General features: G+C 40.9%; 1 protein-coding gene and 1 pseudogene across 1 annotated transcript in view; both read left to right on the top strand.

Moving 5' to 3' along the window:
• The window catches only part of Spa17 (sperm autoantigenic protein 17), a 380810-nt gene that overhangs the window by 183315 nt on the left and 176548 nt on the right, over nucleotides 1-20947 (top strand). The gene's annotated exons all lie outside the window — the stretch shown is intronic.
• On the top strand, nucleotides 4836-5011 carry LOC127232022 (uncharacterized; annotated as a pseudogene).

The raw sequence follows: 20947 nt of genomic DNA, 5'->3' as shown, positions 1-20947 counted from the left end.
TTCTTGAGTTCTTTGTATATTTTGGAGATCAGACCTTTGGTGGATATAGGATTGGTGAAAATCTTTTCCCAGTCTATAGGCTGCCGTTTGGTCTTGTCTACTGTGTCCTTTGCCTTACAGAAGCTTCTAAGTTTGAAGAGGTCCCATTTATTAATTGTTGCTCTCAGTGTCTGTGCCCCTAGAGTTATGTTCAGGAAGCGGTCTCCTATACCAATTTGTTCAAGGGTACCTCCTACTTTCTCTTACAATTTGTATTGATCATGTAATCACAGGCATATGGCCATCCACTGTATCATGGTTGATTTACAAGGGGCCACATTCTTAAAGAAAACTGACTTTATTCCCCTAGTAACCATCAACTGTCAATAGCTCCTCATGTAGTTGTAAAAGCTCAACAGTCTCTCTGCCTTCCATGCTGGAATGTTGATTAGCTTGATGTTATACAGGCCTTGTGCAAGCAACAACAGCTGTTACAGATTAATGAATCTGTCATACCCTGAAGACACTATTTTATGCTGGTCCTCCTAGACATTCGGCTTCTTCTTCCATAATGTTCCCTGAGCCTTGGAGGGAAGGAGTGTGGTGAGGATGTCCCATTTGTGGCTGAGAACTTCACTGACATGATACATATTCCCTATACTTGGACAAGTTGTGACTTTTCTGCCTTAATTATTGTTTATTGCACAAAAAAAAAGCTTTTCTAGAGAGAACTGACAGCTGGAATATGCTTGTGCATAACTATGTATTTAAAATTTAGTTTAATATACTGTGTCCATTTAGCAAAATAACAGTAATAGGTCTACCCTAGGAGGCTATGAGCTCTTAGCCAGAGAGAATGTCAGGCATCCATTTCTTCCTGTCCAGTGAGCCAGGCAAGGAGTAGTTTGTTGCTCCATAACATTCATGTCATGGTTGTACCCGTGGACATATCTTGCCCAGCTGTCATTACTGTAGCTCACAAGATTCACTACTGGGTAAGCCTGTTGAGTTGTCTGCCTAGACAGTCTGCACAGCACCATCTATGAAAGCATCAGGGTGGAAGTTTCTGAATCAGCTTTATTTTTCCATGTTCTCTGACCACACTGTGTGACATTTTCAGCAACACAGTCATACCACCAAGTTATGGTAAGCAAGAGCAATGGAGTAGCCTATTTTGTTTGAGGGGTTCCCAGATTACCCCTACCTCTTCATATATTTTAAATGTAAGTTCCTTACTATATACATCTCTTTAAGAAAGTATATTCTGCTGTCTGCCTAGAGCTCCACCCCACCAAGTCAGAGGATACCATGTTTACTCCTATATGAAATCAAACATGCCTCCTTCACATACACTACAAATTCATCTAATACCAATTTTGTCATTTTGCCAAGCCAACTCAACAAAATATTTCACCTCCTACACTCTTGTGAAATGTGGTATATTAAGATTATCCTGTGAAAAAAGAACATAAAATTATTTAAATATGTTAGGTCAACCAGCATGTGAAATTAAATCTTCCAAGAAAAAAAGGAAGGCAAGAAAATATTTCATAATAAAAATCATAATATATTGGGATTCAAGCCAGGATCCCAATGCCAGCACCAGGTATTTCTATTCCTGGATAAGAGGTAAATTTTTAGTCTCCAAATTATACCTACCCTAAGATATAAATGGGTGAACTGAAATGAGTTCTACATAAATTTAACATCAACTACCTGTCATAACAAAAACTATGTCTTAAAATAAGGAATAATTATGGGTAAGGATAAAGGAAAATATAGGATAGAATGGAATGGAAATTTTATTACTTGTTGGAAAAATAATGATAATAAAAACCACACTAATAAGTCTTTAGATCCTCTACCCGATTTCAGAAACTAATTTAAGAGTGTTTATTCTGCAAAAAACCCAAGATAGCCAAAACAATCTTGTACAATAAACGAACTTCCAGAGGCGTCACAATCCCTGACATCAAGCTCTACTACTATAGAGCTTTAGTAATGAAAACAGCTTGATACTGGCACAAAAATAGACAGGAAGAAAAACAGAATCAAATAGAAGATCCTGGTGTTAGTTCACACACCTATGAACACCTGATTTTTGACAAAGAAGCTAAAATTATATGGGGGACAGGGGAGAGAAAGAAGCATCTTTAACAAAAGGTGCTGGCATAACTGGATGCTTAAATGTAGAAGACAGTATGTAGAAGAATAGATCCATTATCTATTGCTATGTGCAAAACTTTAGTTCAAATGGATCAAAGACCTCAACATAAATCCATCCACACTGAACCTCTTAGAAGAGAAAGTAGGAGGTACCCTTGAACATATTGGCACAGGAGACCACTTCTTGAACATAACACCAGTAGCAGACACTGAGATCAACAATTAATAAATGGAACCTCCTGAAACGAAGAAGCTTCTGTAAGGCAAAGAACACAGACAATAAGACAAAATGGCAGCCTACAGAATGGGAAAATATCTTCTCCAACCCCACATCTGACAGAAGGATTATCTCCAAAATATACAAACACAAGAAGCTAGTCACCAAACCACCATATAATCCAATTAAAAAGTGGGGTACAGATCTAAATAGAGAATTTACAACAGAGGAATTGCAAATGGCCAAAAGGCACATAAGAAAGTGTTCAACATCCTTAGCCATCAGGGAAATGCAAATCAAAACAACTCTGAGATACCATCTTACTCCTATCAGAATGGCTAAAATCAAAAACATCAGTGACAGTTTGTGCTGGAGAGGATGTGAAGAAAAGGGAACGCTCCTCCACTGCTGGTGGGAATGCAAACTTGTATAGCCACTTTGGAAGTCAGTATGACAGTTCCTCAGGAAAATGGGAATCACTCTACCTCAAGATCCAGCAATTCCACTATTAGACATATACCCAAAAGATGCACATTCATACAACAAGGACATCTGTTCAACTATGTTCATAGCAGCATTATTTGTAATAGCCAGAACCTGGAAGCAATCTAAATGCCCCTCAACTGAAGAATGGATGAAGAAATTGTGGTACAAAAAAAAAAAAAAATGTGGAACATTTACACAATGGAGTATTAGTCTGAGGGGGGGAAAAAACCAATGGATGAAACAAGATGAGACCACCCTGAGTGAGGTAAGCCAGACACAGACAGACAAAATTTGGTATGTCTCACTCATAAGTGAATATTAGACATAGCGCAAAGGATTACAAACCTACAATTCACACCTCTAAAGAAGCTAAGAAACAAGGAGGACCCTAAGAGATAAATACATGGACCCCCAAGAAGGGGAAAGGGACAAGATCTCCTGAGTAAATTGGGAGCATGCAGGTGGGGGTAGAGAGGGTGGAAAAAGAGGAGGGGAGAAGGGGAAGGGGGAGGAGAATACAAGGACAAGGTCAACTTGGGAGAAGAACAGAGAAGGAGAACAAGAAAAGAGATACCTTAATAGAAGGAGCTGTTATAAGCTTAACAAGAAACATGGCACTAAGAAAATTTCCAGGAATCCACAAAAATTACTCTAACAATCTAAGCAATAGTGTAGAGGCTACCTTAAATGCCCTTCCCCTATAATGAGATTGATGACTGCCTTAAATGCTATCCTAGATCCTTCATCTAGTAGTTGATAAAAGCAAAGGCAGAGATTCATAGCTAAGCACTGAGCCAACTTCTGGAATCCAGTTGTAGAGGGGGAGGATGGATGAGCAAAGGGATCAAGACCATGCTGGAGAAACCCACAGAAACAGCTGACCTGAGCAAGTGGGAGCTCACGAACTCCAGACTGACAGGTGGGTAACTAGCATAAGACCAAACTAGGCCCTCTGAACGTGGGTATCAGTTGGGGGGGGGGGGACCTGGGCAGTCTATGGGGCCTCTGGCAGTGGAGCCAGTGTTTATCCCTAGTGCCTGAATGGACTTTTGGAGTCCTCCCTCAGGAATGGATGGGGGTGGGATGGGGAGATGGTGAGGTGAGTGGGAGGATGGAAGAGAGAGGGAACTGGGATTGGTGTGTAAAATAAGATTGTTTTTAATTTCAGTAGAAATTAATTTAACAAAAGTGTATTTATTCTGGACTGGTAAGATGTATCAGCTGTTAAGAGCATGTGCAGCCCTTTCAGAAGACTTGAGTTCAGTTCCCAGTATCCATATCAGGTGGTTCACACCATCTGTAATGCCAGCTCCAGGAGATATGATCCCTTTTCTGGCTCAGCAGAAGCGTGCATCACACACACACACACACACACACACACACACACACACACACACACACAAATAAAACAAAATAAACCATTTTTTTAAAAGTAGATAGTCTGCAAAAAGGTTTTCTGTGGAAGTCTGACACTTTTATTCCTCTGATTAGTGTGTTAAACATGGACGTAACATGGTGGGGAATAGGAAAACACTTTCCCCTGAGTCCAGGTGTGCAATAGTTAGAAAGAGATACATAAATCTTCCTCATCCAAAGAAGAGAAGAACTGTAATTGTGTGGGACCAACTAGTAGTGTTTTTAAACTGCTTCTTTTGGAGCTAATATGAAAAAGAAGAGCAGAGAATATAAGTAATAAAAATTGAAAGTCATTTGTGGTGGCAGTCCTGAAACTTGGGAGGCAGAGGCAGAAGGCTCACAAGTTTAAAATCAGCCTGTTCTCATAACAAGTTCCAGGCCACCTGAAGCTACATAGACAGTCTTTAAAAAGAATGAAGTGGGGGTGGCAGAGGGAGAGAAGGAAGAAAGGAAAAGAACAGCCAGGAGGGATGAGAGGAGAGAAAGAGAGGACAAGGAGGAGAGAGAAATCAAGCAAGCAACAATGAAAACCAATGGCTCCAGCAATTTAAAAAAAAAATCTCTTCTTTATGTTGCTCTTCAGCCTTTGGGCTAAAATCAAGTGTAGATGAATGTCTGATATGTCATCTATCCAGGGACAGGATACTAAATAGATTTTGGGGACTGGGAGTTGGAATAAGGGACTTGCTCTATCCATTCCACGAATTGATCTGAAATAACAGTACCTACAGAAATGGTACATGTCCCGAGTTGGGGGCGCTGAAAACCTTGGGCTTGTCAGTAAATTCTATTATGAAGACAGTTGGCTAATGATATGCCAGTGATGAATTAATGAGTGAAGAAGCACATGGGAAATAGTGAAGTCCATGACTGAGTAGTGAACATGGCACCCCCTCCCAAATAAAACAGTGTGAAGTAACCTGAAAAAAAAAGAATGCTTGCAGCACAACTTAAGAAGGAAAATGATGCCACATATGGTCACTGATGAGACTGTCTAGAAAAGGTCAGGAAACACTACTCTCTATTTATCCCATAGTTCTAAAACTCCTCATTATCAATACATCCAAGTAGTTGGCCAACTCAACAGTTCTGAGAAACATGACACCCATATACACACACCAGGGGTTACAGATAGCTACTCACTAATCATATACCATCATTCACAGTGTGAAGAACTCACGTGATAAAAGGAAAGCTTAGTCATACACCCTACACCCTGCAAAGGAACTCATCTGAAGTAAGGTCATTAGCTCAGAGGGGATAATAGTGAAAACTAAATCTCGCCAAAGGATGATGTTGAAAGGAAATAAGTATAAGGGTGATGGGAGATGTCATTCTGTATATGTTTCTCATACTGGTTAATGAATAAAGCACTGTTGGCCAATAGGAAAGCAAGATAGGTGGGACTACGAGACTAGGAGGAAAGAGGAAGTAGGAAGGAGGGGTCAAGATGGAGAGTCAGGAGAAGGCAGAACCGCCAGCTGGCTCTCGCTGGTAAGACCACATGGAAATACATAGAAATGGGTTAATACTTAAGACAGAGCTAGCTGATAAGAAACAAGTAACGGGCCAACAGAATTATATCAAATACAGAGTCTCAGTGTGTTAATTGGGGCTGGCGTGGTGGCGGGACCAGACCAGCAGCGGGAGGAAAAACCATCCTCTTTACACATGGGTGGGAGTTCAGTTCTCTCATAGAGGTCAGATCACCACCACAGTGATGGGGAGACCTCGGAGCAGTTAAGAGTGGGATCTAGAGTCCAAGCTTGCCAGTGACACCCAGGAGAGTGACTTTCCATGGAAGGGGAGTTCTTAGCCATCCTTCTCCCCCCAGAAGGTCCAGTGAGAGAAATGAGGCATCATGGAAAGAAAGATTCAAATCCCCCCATTCTTGGAAACAGCATCTGAGCAGAGATTTTAAAGTTTCAACAACACCTTCTTTCCCTGTCCTTGTCTTTCTGTTTCCATGGTACCCAAGTGCTTTTATTCTGGGAACTCTCAGCAAAACTCATCTTGAAGAGTGAATGTTGACACAACTCAAAGAATCCACATGATCTATACAGAGTAGCAATTGAGACAGTACAGACAAATTAGACACACCAACTTCTATTGCCCCTCCCCCATATACTTCCTTCCTTCTGCAGCCAAGATGAAACTGATTAAAACCCAAGTCCCTTCTCTAAAGTGATTATACAGAGATGGAAGCCATTTAACACTGTCTAGACCATCCATATTGGGGACTATAGTAAGCAGAGCATGTTGTGTAACCAAAAGTCTTGTTCTATACCCGCCATTATTAGACAACAGTAGTTATTGTGTAAATATGTGAAACTATTCATTAAAAGCTCAAATAAAAGGAAGGAAATGTTTATGGAATGTGTCTAATGCTTTGTGGCATTATAACTCTGCCCATTTTACAGGGGAGGAGGCTGGGCCTAAGCCACTTGTACCAATTCTCATGGCCAGTGAGTTGGAGGGGCAGTAAACTCTGACATTCAGGCTCCTTTCTTTCAAGCTCTAACTAGTTCCAGCAAGACACCATGGGCCAGTCAGGCACTTACCCCTTTTAGTTTGTAGCCACATGGCTTCTCTCTACAACTTCTGAACACAAATAGCTCCAAGAGAAAAAGAAAGGAGAGTTCCTACTGGTCTGCTTCTGCTTCCTTGCTTTTAGGGCCAAAGCTTCTAGTTTTTCTTGTTTCTCTAGCCGAAGTACAGAGCATGCTTTCTGATTCTGCCCTTTTCCCTGGGGTTCCTGTACAGTCTCTGCACAAAATGACGCCATAGTATCCTGGCAGGTTACAGGGTGTTAAAGACTTTGATTCTGGATTAGAGATCTCAGTAAGACAGTTGCAGAAGGCTCACAGATCCATTGCCAGCAGTCTGCCCCACCACACACACACACACACACACACACACACACACACACACACACACTCTTGATAATGAGTCATGCATGCAGCTCTTAATAATCTGTTTGATCATTCAAGTTGCATCTTTATACACACAATTAAAAACAAAGTGCTATGTGAAAATACATTTTTGTTATTCTGTACTGATACACTTACTATATACAAAACACCACTTCTGGCCCAGGAACCTCATGCAAAGACAAAGGATCCAATAGCAATGTACAAATAAATCTGTCCTACTTACTATTCACAACAGCTTCATAAGGAAGATCTGTCATTCCCCACTTGAAAAGGTAGAGCACCCAGATAATACAATGCAGAATCTTGAGTCCACCCTACTGGGCTCCTTAAACTCAAGGTTTACTAACAGCACTCAACTCTGTCCCCCAGCAGCAGGTAGTCTTCACTGAGCTGTACATAATGCCAAAACCATTTTAAAGAAATGATTCCATAAATATGAATATAAATGTAAATATAGGGCCTAGTAAAGTTTCTGTAGAAACTTGGCTTTGTTGCTGCTCTTCAGTATATATATATCCGAATGAGTGGTAGCATAGCCATGAAACAAATCTCTGAATTTAAAGAAATTTGAGCTACAATGTTAAGTAGGATTTTACTCAAAAATAATGACAGAAATGGTCTTTAGGAAGCTGGCAGACCTTTATAAAGGCAGAAGTCCATCTTCTTCTAGATAAGCACACCTAAAATCACAGCACATTAGGCTGGGCAGATTTTAAAGCCATGTGTATACATCAGTGAAAACCTGCTCACCCTCGGCTCAACAGTGACAATGACAATGCTTCATTGGTCAAACACACAGAATTGTTCATGTCCTAGAGTGAATCTAAAGGATTCCAGTCCCACTCCAAAAAAAGAAAAAGGGAAAGGCAATTCATTAAAAAAAAAATTAAAATAAGCCCATAAGGCAGGCTTCTTGGATCCTAGTGCAGAGAAGACTTTGGAGGTTCTCTGGAAGCTCTGAGGGGATTTTGTCTGTTGCTTCAGAGGCAGTTGCTATGACAACTTCATTTCCAAATGAATCTTAGACAGGCTTCTCTAAAACCATGTTACCTAATGACTTGCTCCAGTGCATACAGCAAGCAAAAAACAACTATGTTAACATTTCCTCCTTTTTTTCTATTTCCAGCTTCCAAAGCTTGGGTGTCAGAAAACTGACTTCCTTCTTTTATTTATTTCTGGTTTAAACTACATATTGTCTCAACACTGTAAAATATAAGATATTTTATATGCAATATTTTTTGCATATGTGTTCACATACATCAGGTCTTGGGCTTCTCGAGAACCATGGATCGCAAGTACACTCTAGAGCCAACCTCTGAAAATATGAGGTTCTACTTTGCATTAAAGTGCGAGCTACATACAGCCTTCAGCCCTACGTTCTAGCATCTTTAGCACAAGAAGTTACTCTATAACCTACCAAAGATGAAATGCAAGCACCAACCCAACCACAACCTTTTGCTCTACAATAGTGCTCCACCTACAAGGTGTGCTGGTGCAATGGTGACACAAAGCTTCTGGGAGTAACCAACCAATATCTGACTTGACTTAAGGCTCACTCCATGAGATGGAGCCCATACTCAACACTGCTTGGGTAATCAAGAACCTGAGACTAGATAGCCCAGGGATCACCGGGCAAAGCAAATGCTACCATTCAAAAATGAAAAACAGTAGTAATAAAATAACTCCTAATGACTTGTCATCTTCCTCCTACAACAGATGGGAACAAATAAAGAGACCCAAAGTCAGATATTTTGCAGAGGGAGAGACCTTGGAACACTCAGCCCTAAGTGGGATGTCTCCATAAAAATATCTCTCCCTTCAGAGCTCAGGGAACCCTGACAAAGAAGAGACAGAAAGAATGTAAGAGCCACAGGACACCAAGAACACAAGGTCCTCTAAGTCAACAGGATGGGTGTATATATGAACTCACAGAGACTGAGGTAGGATGCATAGGATCTTTACAGGTCCGTACCTGATGGGGTCCTAAAGCTGAAATGAGGAAGGAACACACACCCCATCCCCAACCCGGAAGCTATCTCCAATCTATAACCACTTGCAAATAAAAATTTACTTTTCTCAAAGGGAGTCCAACTGGAGAACAAACCACTCTAAGGATGAGTATGGCCAGCAGAAAATGAACTCAACAGCATCTTGGGAAGTTCTTTGTCTCATAATGTCATCTCAGGGCTTTTCCTTTTTTAAAAAATTATATGTTACTTTTTATTTTTTATTTTATTTCCTTTATGTATTTTTCTTTCTTTTTACCCTACAGGTCCTTTATTATGGCTTACAGTTTAGTGTTTTATGGGATTCCTGAGCATGCAAATGAGTGGGTCTCTACATTTATGCCTGTTTCTGATACCTTTTCGTGGGCTCTCTCCCTTCTGTTTGTTTTGTCCTATTCCAAAGTGTTAGTTTTTGTTTATCTTATATGATAGTATATTATATTTTACTATTATCCCTTAGAAGCCTGTTTTCTAATAAGAGAAGACACAGAGATGGATCCTGATGGAGGGGAGGGAAGGGGGAACTGGGAGTAGGGAGAGGGAAAAATATACTCAGGGTATATTATGTGAGGGGGAAGAAATCTATTTTCATAAAAGGAAAAGAAGAAGAAGAAACAGCACAAGTCTGGCCAGAGAGAAGAGATATCATCAGATATGACTTCACTGTCATGGCCACACCTCAGATAGCATTTGGGGAAATCAGTAGAATTAATCTGTTCACACTTAAAAATGTGACTTCCTACCTCAAGTACAAGTATGCTAATCTAGATAATCCCTCACAGGCGTACCAGAGGTTTGTCTCCTAGGTATTCTTCAATGGTTACAGTGTTAACTACCACATAGAGCAAGCAAAATTAGATTTCTGGCCACAGAATAAAGTCCTATCTCAAAAAATAAAAATAACAAATAGATAAGCAGGATGTGGTGTTAACGTTTGTTTTTCTCTAGGGTAACTATCCAGATGTGCAATCTCTGGGTCATAGGGCAAAATGTTAATTCTATAAAAAGTTACCAAACTGTTTTTTTTTTTTCCAAGAAGATGCAAAGAGGAAAAATAAAAATATAATTTCGAAGTTAGACCTTAAAAAATTAAGCAGAGAAGACAGAAACAATTTCATCAAAGTTTAGAGGTAGATTTGTATGCCATTACATCATTAATGGAGTAGTTATTCCTTCTAGCTTTTTATTGCATTTTCAGATCAATCTTCAAGTTACAGATTTCTAAGGGGTGTTTTCTTGTGTACATGATTGACAGGTGCATTTAGATTAACTCATGAGAAGAGACAACAGCATGTCTTTGAAATCATGTAATTTTGGGCTATTTAGCAATGGCATGACTCCACCAGGGGACTGAGGTAGAACTCAAATTTCAGTCTTGTGACCAACTATAACAGTATGTGTAAATGAGTTAAATAAAAAAATTAAAATGATAATAAGTCTATAAATTATCCGTGCTTTATCAGGAGAAAACAGCCTTTCCATACCGGGCTTCAACATCCCTGCTGCCTCCACTTCCCCGTTTTTGCATAGCATTTTAAATCTCAGTGGGGGAGGAAGTGATAATGATGTTTCCTCCCTCCTTCACATGATATTTCAAATCTAAAGAAGTGAAGTGGTGGTATTTTCCCCGTCCTTAAAAGTAGTGAGTTACCAGAGAAATAGAAGATAGAATCCAAAGTTAACCTGAGGGAGAAGGGGAGAGTCCATCCCCAACAACCCCCAAACCTGCAAGAGCCTGATTAAGCACCTAACAAATCATTCTATGATTTCAATAATACCTCCACATAGAAGAAGGCACTCACATTTGTGAATTTAGTTCAAGGACTTTCACTTTCCTCTTCCATAAGTTATCAAAATTTTTCTGGAAATTTCTAAAAGTCCATCTTATAGTCATCCCAGAACCTGGGTACAAAGATGAACACAACTTTCTCCCTTGAAGCAGATTTCTCAATAGCCACTCCCTTTATTACTGAACTGTAATCAATGTGCGTCATCACACTTATTATCCCAGGGAAAATGTTACTAGCTCCTTCTGTATCCTAATTAAGTATTTATACTCTGAACTTTGAAATCGTATTCCTCAATGCAAATCTGGTTTTTCTGTTCACCAAACTGTGATCTTGGAAAATTTGTTTTACCTGACTATGAGTTCCTAATTTTGATGTTAAAATGGGGGAAATAACCAATATGAAAATGATGTTATAGTAAACAAATGAAGCAGAATCAACCATGAGATGCTCAGTGCTTCCAGGCCTGAATGCAGTGGAGGACAGTCACATCATCTGGCTCAGGTCCGGCACCATTATGGTAAGAGAGTACAGGTTAGGGAAATGGGAGGAGTGAGCGAGAGAGAGAGGGAAGCAGAGATGCAGAGAGAGAGAGAGAGACAGACAGACAAAGAGAACATTTTGTGAGATGGGGAGAAAAACAGATTTAAAGAGGTGAGGAATGGGCTGATGTGGATGACTTGTTTACCCAAGGCCATTCCCAGGCCTTGGCTGTTGCCAAGGGCCATGTCTTAGTCCACAGCCCTGATGCAGCAGTGGAGGTCTGTGAGCTGATCCTGCTGACAGGGGTACAGGTGAGCCGGTCCTGTGGACATGAGAGAATGAGAGCTGCCCTCGCTCCTTCCCTCATGTGTCATGCAGTGGCATGGATGAGGTAAATATGCTCCCCACCTCTTGCCACCTTGAGTGCACAGGAGAGCTGGCCTCTGGGGCATAAAAACAGGTCAGTTGGCCCTGTCCTTCATCAACTACAATTGGGAGAGTGGGTCCTACACCGCCCCTGAGCAAAACAGTAGAGCTGTTGCTGGTGATCTGAGTGTGGGTGAGCTGAACCCGAGGGCATGAGAGCAGGAGAACTGACGATGAACCCTGGTGCCTGATGTATGGTGTGAGCTAGCTGAGACAGTGCTGGAAAGTTCACCCGGATGTCAAAGATAAGGGAAAGCTGACGGCCTGACCAACCCAGCTACCACAAAGACCCAGAACCATGGCTATGAGTAAGCACACCCCAACATCCACCTCATCTATGAACTGCTGGGTATATGCAGGGGCTGGACCTGCGGATCCAAAGGACCTCCATGACACAGAAAACTGGTTTTCCAAGATGAGTCCCAGTGAGGGCCCAGTATTGATAGGGTAGCAGAAACCAGAAGCCTCAAGCCAGATCAATGATTCATTGTAACAAATACAAGTAAAGAAGTATGGACTAAAGGATATACTGTGGGAGTCACTAGGCCGCATTGCATCTTCCCTGGTGAGATTTTGTTCGTTTGGTTGGTTGGTTGGTTGGTTGGTTGGTTGGTTGGTTGGTTGGTTGGTTGGTTGGGGATTATTGTTTTGTTTTGTTTTGTGTTTTGTTTTGTTTTGTTTTGTTTTGGGGGGCAGGGGAAGTTCCAAGGGCAGAGGGTAGAAACAAGGGAGTAGAGAGATGAGTGGGATCAAGATGAGTGTGGATTCAATCCACAAAGAAACAACAAAACGTTCAATAGATAGATAGATAGATAGATAGATAGATAGATAGATAGATAGATAGATAGATGAGACCTCCCCCCCCCCAAATTGGCACATAGAAAGCACAAAATTCTTTTTAATTGCTACTATTATTATTGGATATCTTTTTTTAATTTTTTATATATCCATCCCAGTTTCTTCTCTCTCCGAGACTCTCTCCCTCTTTCCCACCTTCCCAAGCCCCCCAACCACTCTCCCATCCCATCCCCCCCATTCCACAGGTAGGGTGATGCCTTCCAGGAAGGGTCATCAAAATCAGTCAAGTCATTTGAAGTAAGGACTAGGCCCTCCCCCCTGCCTCTAAGCTAAGGGAGTATCCCTCCATGGAGAATGTGCTCCCAAAGTCCTTTCCTGCACCAGGGATACATCCTAGTTCTACTGTCAGAGGTCCCTTAGACTACCCAGGCCATCTGAGACCTATGTTCATGAGTCAATCCCATACTGGATTTTGAGCTATCATTTTGGGAGCCCATTAGCTCCTCCTTGTTCAGGTCAGCTGTCTCTGTGGGTTTCTGTAGCCTAGTCTTGTCCTCCCTCTCTGAATATGGATTCCACTTCAGCTCAGTGTTCAGCTGTGGGTGTCTGCCTCTGCTTCCATCAGCTACTAGAGGAAGGCTCTATGATAGTGAATAAGTTAGTCATCAATCTCATTATCAGGAAAAGGCATTTATAGTAGCCTTTTCACTGTTACTCAAAATGTTAGTTGGGGTCAGTCTTGTAGGTCTGGGGTCATTTCTCTAGAGTCAGTTTTCTCTTCAAACCTATAATGGCTCCCTCTTTTATGGTATCTCTGTTTTTGGGGGGGGTTGTTTGTTTGCTTGTTTTCTCTCGTCTATTTCTCCCCTGAGTCAATCTTCCTAGTCCCACGTATTTTCCTCTCCTCCCCTTCACTTTCTCCTAGCTCCCTCTCCACTCACTGCCCCCCCCACTCCCAATATGCTCAGATCTTGTTCCTTTCCCCTTCTATGAGGGACCTTGTATGAATCTCTTAAGTTCCTCCTTGTATCCTAGTTTCTCTGGTGGTGTGAATTATAGGCTGGTGATCCTTTGCTCTATGTCTAAAATCCATATATGAGTGAGTACATACCATGTTCCTCTTTTTGTGACTGGGTTACCTCATTCAGTATGGTTTCTTCAAGTTCATCCATTTGCCTGTGAATTTCAAGATTCCATTTTTTGCCCCCTCTGAGTAGTATTCCATTGTGTAAATGTGCCACATTTTCTTTATCCATTCTTCAGTTGAGGGGCATCTAGGATGTCCCAGGTTCTGGCTATTACAAATAATGCTGCTATGAACATAGTTGAACAGATGTTCTTGTTGTGTGAATGTGGATCATTTGGACATATGTCTGGCCAGCTTTTTAAATGAAATGTCAGATACATAAAAATTTCCCTCATGGCACTGCTTTCAAGATGTCCCATAAGTTTGGGTATGTTGTATCCTCATTCTTGTTGAATTCAAGGAAGTCCTTAATTTCTTTCTTTATTTCTTCTTTGACCCAGGTATGGTGCAATTGTGCATTGTTGTTCAGTGTCCATGAGTTTGTAGGGTGTCAGCGATTTGTGTTGTTGTTGAATTCCAACTTTAAAGCATGATAAGATACAGGAGACTATTTCAATTTTTTGGTATCTGTTGAGGTTTGTTATGCCACCTAGTATGTCGTCGATTTTAGAGAAGGTTCCTTGTGGAGCAGAGAAGAAGGTATATTCTTTTGTGTTTGGATGGAATGTTCAATACGTGTCTGTTAACCCCAGTTGAGATGTAACTTCTGTTAGTCCTTTTGTTTCTTTGTTAAGTTTCTGACTGGTGGTCCTTTCTAGTGGTGAGAGTGGGGTGTTAAAGTCTCCCACTATGTATGTGTGAGGTTTTATGTGAGCTTTGAGTTTTAGTAGTGTTTCTTTTATGAATGTGGGTGCTTTTGTATTTGGGGCGTAAGTGTTCAGAATTGAGACTTTGTGCTGATGGATTTCTCCTGTAATGAATACAAAATGACCGTCGTCATCTCTTTTGATTAATTTTGGTTTGAAGTCTAACTTGTTAGTTATTAGGATAGCTACAACTGCTTGCTTCTTGGGTCCATTTGATTGGAAGATCTTTTCCCAACCCTTTACCCTGAGGTGATGTCTGTCTTAGAAGCTTAGATGTGTTTCTTGTATGCAGCAGAAAGATGGATTCTGTCTTCATATCCATTCTGTTAGCCTGTGCCTTTTTATAAGTGAGTTAAGACCATTAATGGTGACAGAAAGTAAGGACCACTGATTGTTAATTCTTGTTTGTTTTAGATTTGTTGTTGGCAATAGTACTGTGTACGTATTTGTCCTGCTTTATCCTTTGGTTCTGGTGAAGTGGGATTATCTATTGCCTATGTCTTTGTAAGCATAGTTAGCTTTCTTGGGTTGGAGTTTTCCTTCCAGAACTTTCTGTAGGGCTGGATTTTCAGATACATATTGTGAAAATCTGGTTTTGTCATTAAATATCTTGTTTTCTCCATCTATAATGATTGAGAGTTTTACTGGGTATAATAACCTGGGCTGGCATCCGTGGACTCTAAGTACTTTTAGAACATCTATCTAGGACCTTCTGGCCTTGACAGTTTCCATGGAGAAGTCAGGTGTAATTTTGATAGGTCTGCCTTTATATGTTATCTGGCCTTTTTCCTTCACTGCTCTTAATATTCTTTCTTTATTCCTTATGTTAGGTGTTTTGATTATTATGTGTTGACAGGTCTTTTTTGGTCCAGTCTATTTGATGTTCAGTATGTTTCTTGTACTTTCATAGGCATGTCCTTCTTCAGATTGGGAAATTTTTCTTCAATCAGATCCAGGAAGTTCCCCGGAGGTGGAAGGATTGATGGGCCCACCCTCTGGCCCAGTGCTCATCCAGGGCAGTGGGGGCAGTGATTCAGTAGGGCACAGGTGGGGGGAGGGCAGGTACTGCATGGAGGGGTTTGTGGATCAGAATACTAGGAGTGTTCTTGAAAGACCCGCAGAGGGCATGGACCCTCACTCCCCGACTCAAGAAAGGTGCCCCCCCCCAAAATCACTCACAAGAAGCAGTCTTGATGCAAAAGCATGAGTCTTTTATATTCCAGTGCACTGGGGTCCACAGCCATACTCCACGTGGAAGTAGGAGACTGGGAACCTGGGTACAGGGTTCAGACAGCTTTTATAGGGTTACAACAAAGCCCATACATCACAAACCAATCATCTCATAGCATCCAGTGTGGACCAATTAATTTGAACTATCCAAGCCCGCATTTAGCCCAGGAAGTCTGCTTTCGCTAGGGCTTCTGGGGAGTATGACAAGGCTCATTTCCTGTTCATTCACTCACAGGTGCTGTCGCAAACTGCCCTGTCAAGAATGTGACCTTTTGCCTACTCACTGCTATGGGGCAGAGTCTAGGGAGAGATAGGCTAAATATTTCCATCCTTACATTCTCACTGGGGACAGGATATAGAGGGGAGCAAGTTCTCAGAGAAGGGTGGGGGGGGGGGGATTCAACCTGAACTGGTTCCAGACTCACCTCCAGCAGAGGCCCAATGATGGGGGTCAAAGATCAGGCAGGTGGGTACTCAGGGTGGCCCCCCGTGGATAGGCAGGTCTCCGGCAGAGGCCTGGCATTCCAGCCTATTATTGGAGATTCTATATTTTAGTTGTTTTAATTCCAAAGTTTTTCCTTAGTAAGTAAAATTGGATGATTATGGTGACATTTATCTGTAATCTTAGCACCTGTGAGGCAGAGGCAGGATGATAAGAAAGTTAACATCATTTGCTGTAATACAGTGAGTTTCAGACCAGCATAGACTACATGATACTCTAAAAAATAGATGCATCTTTAAATAATACAAGTAAAACTTCCTCCCTGCTCTCTAGTTTTCACAGTGCTTGACAATGTGATGTAGGCCACTGCAATAGAAAAGACAACAGTCCATGTCCTGCATACTGCAAATCCAACCTGACAGGCAAGACACACCCACTGGCGCAATAGTGGTGTGTCTGTTAGAGAAGAATCCTACTGTTTTCTGTTTAGATTAGAGGCCTTCTCAGCAAAAGGGGATTCACAGATGGTGCTGTAAGCTGACCAAACGCTATTAGGGAATAACTTACTCTTGTTGTTTTATTAAGTGGCCGTGTTGTCAAACAGCCTTTCAAATAAATAATAAATAACCTTGGTCAGAGAAGCTTCCTTTTACAGTTAGCAGCAGTTAATGTAGACTCTCATAAATAGTCAAAGGATTCAGAGTGACTTAGAGTTTTCAGCCATAAGTAGGACATCTATGTCAACCCGTGTGTAAAGGGTCACAGAAGAGCCAGTGGAGACAGTGACAGAACCAGAGAATGGGCAGAAGTGGAATGAAATACCATCTTCTGGATATGAAATGGGGTATAAAATGACTGTTGTCCTTAAGAACTCACAATACCCATGGTTATCTTCACAAGCCCCACATAAAATCAGGCCATTCAACATTCTAGAATGGATGGGGAGGAGTCACTGTTCCCATCCCTTATTAAGAACTACTGGCAGTTGATGACTATCACAGGAAGGACAGTCATTTTTCTTTTTGGGGGAATCTGATCATTGGTAGATTTGCCCATGTTCCAGTGGAGGACCCCACATTAGTCATGCCAGCACTGACTAACAAATGACTTGCTCTAAGTGAATTGGGACTGTAGGAGCATAGGGACACATTAAAATCATGTCAGAAAACCCAGGCCTAATAATATATTAGAAATACCAGGCTGAGGAAAGAGTGCAACTCACTCACCTGGACCCACAAAGGGGATCCTGAAGTTGCAATGATGGTCCCACAGGCCTGTCATCTGACCATCCAGTGTGTGTGTGTGTGTGTGTGTGTGTTTGTGTGTGTGTGTGTGTGTGTGTATCAAGTGATCAACAGGCAAGGACTCCTGCTACCAAAGGGCCTTCAGTTCAGCTCAGTCCCTGCTGTTCAACTAGACTGCTCAAATTGCCATCTGCCACTCTGTGAATTCACACTTGTGGGTCTGTCATCAATCTGTCTATCCATTTATTCACCTATGTATGGTCATGCCCTTCACCACTGCAGGCTTTACTATGCCTCATTCCTGTAACTCAACTCTGACACAGAAGTTGACTCTATTACAGAAGCAGCAATACCTCCAAGGAGAGTTAGTTACCTGTCCCCTCAGGCCACAGAGAGACTCTCTTCATCTCTATTACCTTCCCCTTTCTGCCTCTCAGGCCTCTCTGATACCTCCTGAACTCTGCTGTGGCACTTTTAGCCTTTCAGCCCCAAATTGCTTTTTCCTTTCATGGTAATTATAATTTCTATTTTATTTTAAATTTTATATTAGTATGTACAGTATTAGTTTTAATTGTTACAGGAAGTATAATTATATCTTTTCTCCCTTCCTTTTCCTCCCTACAAGCCCTCCTATATAAACCTCCTTGTTCTTTTTCAAATTCATTTTAAATGCCTGCTCCTTTTATATATATATATATATATATATAATTGTTGTTGCTTCTTGTCAGGGTAATTTATCACTATTACAGAACTGAAATGAAAGGACAGGGACCTGAGATCCTCAGCAGGCGGATGAAATAGCATGGCAGAGATTGTCCCTAACTCCAGTGCTGTGGGGCAGAAACAAATGGATCCCCCACAGCTTGCTGTTCAGCCATAGCCAAAGTGTGAGCCCAGGCTCAAAAAAAAAAAAAAAAAAAAAAAAAAAAAAAAAGATAGGAAGGAAGGAAGGAAGGAAGGAAGAAAGAAAGAAAGAAAGAAAGAAAGAAAGAAAGAAGGTAGAGAGCAATAGAGGAAGACACAGACATCAGCCTCTGGCCTATACATATGAAGGCTAAGTAAAAGAGATCACATAGTCACATCTGAATAGAGGCAATCAAAGAAAGGACAAACAACTTCAAGGAAGAGCATTCAAGGCAGAATAACACCCAGAATAAGCCTGAGACTGAATCCTTCAAAACCGTCAACAAATACATAGCAAATAAAGAAATCAACCAGAAGAAAAAAAAATTAATACTTCTTCTATTTATTATGTGTACAGTGTTCTGCCTGCATGTATGACTGCAGACCCGAAGAGGGCACCAGATCTCATTACAGGGCTGTGTGGGGATTGCTGGGAACTGAACTTCAGACCTCGGGAAGAGCAGCTAAGAGCTGAATCATCTCTCCAGCCCCAGAAGAAAAATTTCAAATCAAATCCAGAAGCTGACAGTAAAAACTTGACGCAAATAAATTTGAAGTTGAACCCAAACTTAGTCCATGTTTAAGTGAATGAAACTGTCATTTCACCAAATTAACACATGTCCTTCTCATTTAAAAGGGATCATCAATTGCAGCTGTTTGTGCACACTAAATTATACCCCAGTGAATGTTCACTTGGCAATTATTAGCTGTACTTATAAAATGTTAGGAACAAGGTGATGAGAAATTCAAGAGCAAGGGATAAACTATGTTACTAACGACTGAAGGGGGTAACTGAAAATAATCTTGTGCTAAGTCATTCTCTTGCTCTTATCTTCCCATGTAGTTTTCACTTCACTTAGTTTAATTCATTTCTATGCTGAGTATTTCATAATTTTATTTCTTAAGTTCCAATTAGATGAAAACTTTCTTCACAGTAAGTGCAAAGTCTTGCAACTTTGTTTTGCATTGATAATCATGGGTACATTTTACACTTCCAAAACTCACTAATGGAATTACAAATAAGTATTATGCAGTAAATATCCATATCACAAACTTGTAAGTCTTGGGATCCTTTTTTACTATCTGAAATAATTCATCAGAGTTTTTATAAGCAACTATCTTATTCTCACATTGGTTTTTTTTTTTTTTTTAAGCAATATAGGCTATATAGAGCTAGATTGACAGAAATTGAGTTAAGCCTTGACATCCTAAAATCCAGAAAGTTTCTGCCTGTCAGAATCAAGGTGTTTGTGAAAGAAACCTTTCGCTTTCTCATCCTCCCATCAACTAAGTGGCAGAAATAGTTGCAAAGGACCTAGAGAGCTACCAAGCACAAAAGTCCAACACTGAGTGCTTTAAAAAAAAAAAAAAAAAAAAAAAAAAAACACGGGTTAAACAAAGTTGTACTTATTAATACAAAAATACTTAAAATACATTTTTATTAAGGAATATAAATGACACAAAAGTCATCACTGAGCTACAAAGTGTCACTTAGGTAGGTTGGCTCAGGACGATCCCAAAACCACAAGTGTAATTTTTTTAAAAGACAATATATAGTTTGATGAACAGAAGCAGGAAAAGTATTCTAAGCATAACAGAGACATTTTAATTGATTAATAAAATTAAATTAACCATTTTATATGTATAAAGAAACTCTCTGATTGGGTACAAACTCCCATGTAATCCTATCTGTGGGACACAGGAGATTGACTGTCTACAGGAAAGGAAACCCACACACTCAGTAATGAGCTTCAATATTTTGCAGTATTGGGGAATTTTATTCGGACTTTCCTGTCCCTGTGATAAAAATATCCTGGAAAAAAATTTAAGAAGGAAGGGTTGGTTTTAGTTCATATTTAGAGGAATAGCTTATCATAGTGGGAAGGGAGTCCAAGGCAGCAGGAGATTGAAGCAGCTGTGGCATCACACCTGGTCAGGGAGCAGGAAGTAAACTTTCTCCTTGTAGACAGTCTGGATCCACACTGAGGAAAAGGATCTTCCCACTTCAGTTAACCTACTCCCAACAGTCTCTCAGACATTCTCAGGGAAACCTTAATCCAGAGACACCTCACAAAAGTATCAGGATCTTCTAGATGATTCTGGATATTTCAAGATGATAGTCAACAGTAACCATCACAGTTCTTCAAAAACAGGTGGGGGTTTCCAAACCCCTCCCCGATTCATGATGGAATGTTGACAGGCCAGACCTGGTGCACATCTTGTGCAAATAGCCACGGCTGCTGTGATTTCATGACTGTGGCTGCCATGTCATGTCTAGAAAACAGTGTTTTGCAGCAACCCCCACCCAATCTTCCAGCTCTTCCATTCTTCCTGTCCTCCCTCTTCAGTGTTCCCTCAGCTTGGGAGGAAGAACAATAATGTCCTGCACAGGGCAGGACATTCAACAGTTACTGACTTTCAGCACTTTGACCAGTTGTGATTTTCTTCTAGAGCAAGTAGCTTTGCCTGGGGGACTTGGTTTTACCCAGATGACTGACAGGCCCATTTGGGTTGACTCCTTCATGAGTGGTAAATGGT

The sequence above is a fragment of the Phodopus roborovskii genome, unplaced genomic scaffold, assembly GCF_943737965.1.
Source record: "Phodopus roborovskii unplaced genomic scaffold, PHOROB, whole genome shotgun sequence".
In the NCBI taxonomy this organism is placed as follows: domain Eukaryota; kingdom Metazoa; phylum Chordata; class Mammalia; order Rodentia; family Cricetidae; genus Phodopus; species Phodopus roborovskii.
The sequence above is the reverse complement of the archived record's forward strand: the minus strand, read 5'-3'. Positions and strand labels throughout refer to the sequence as shown.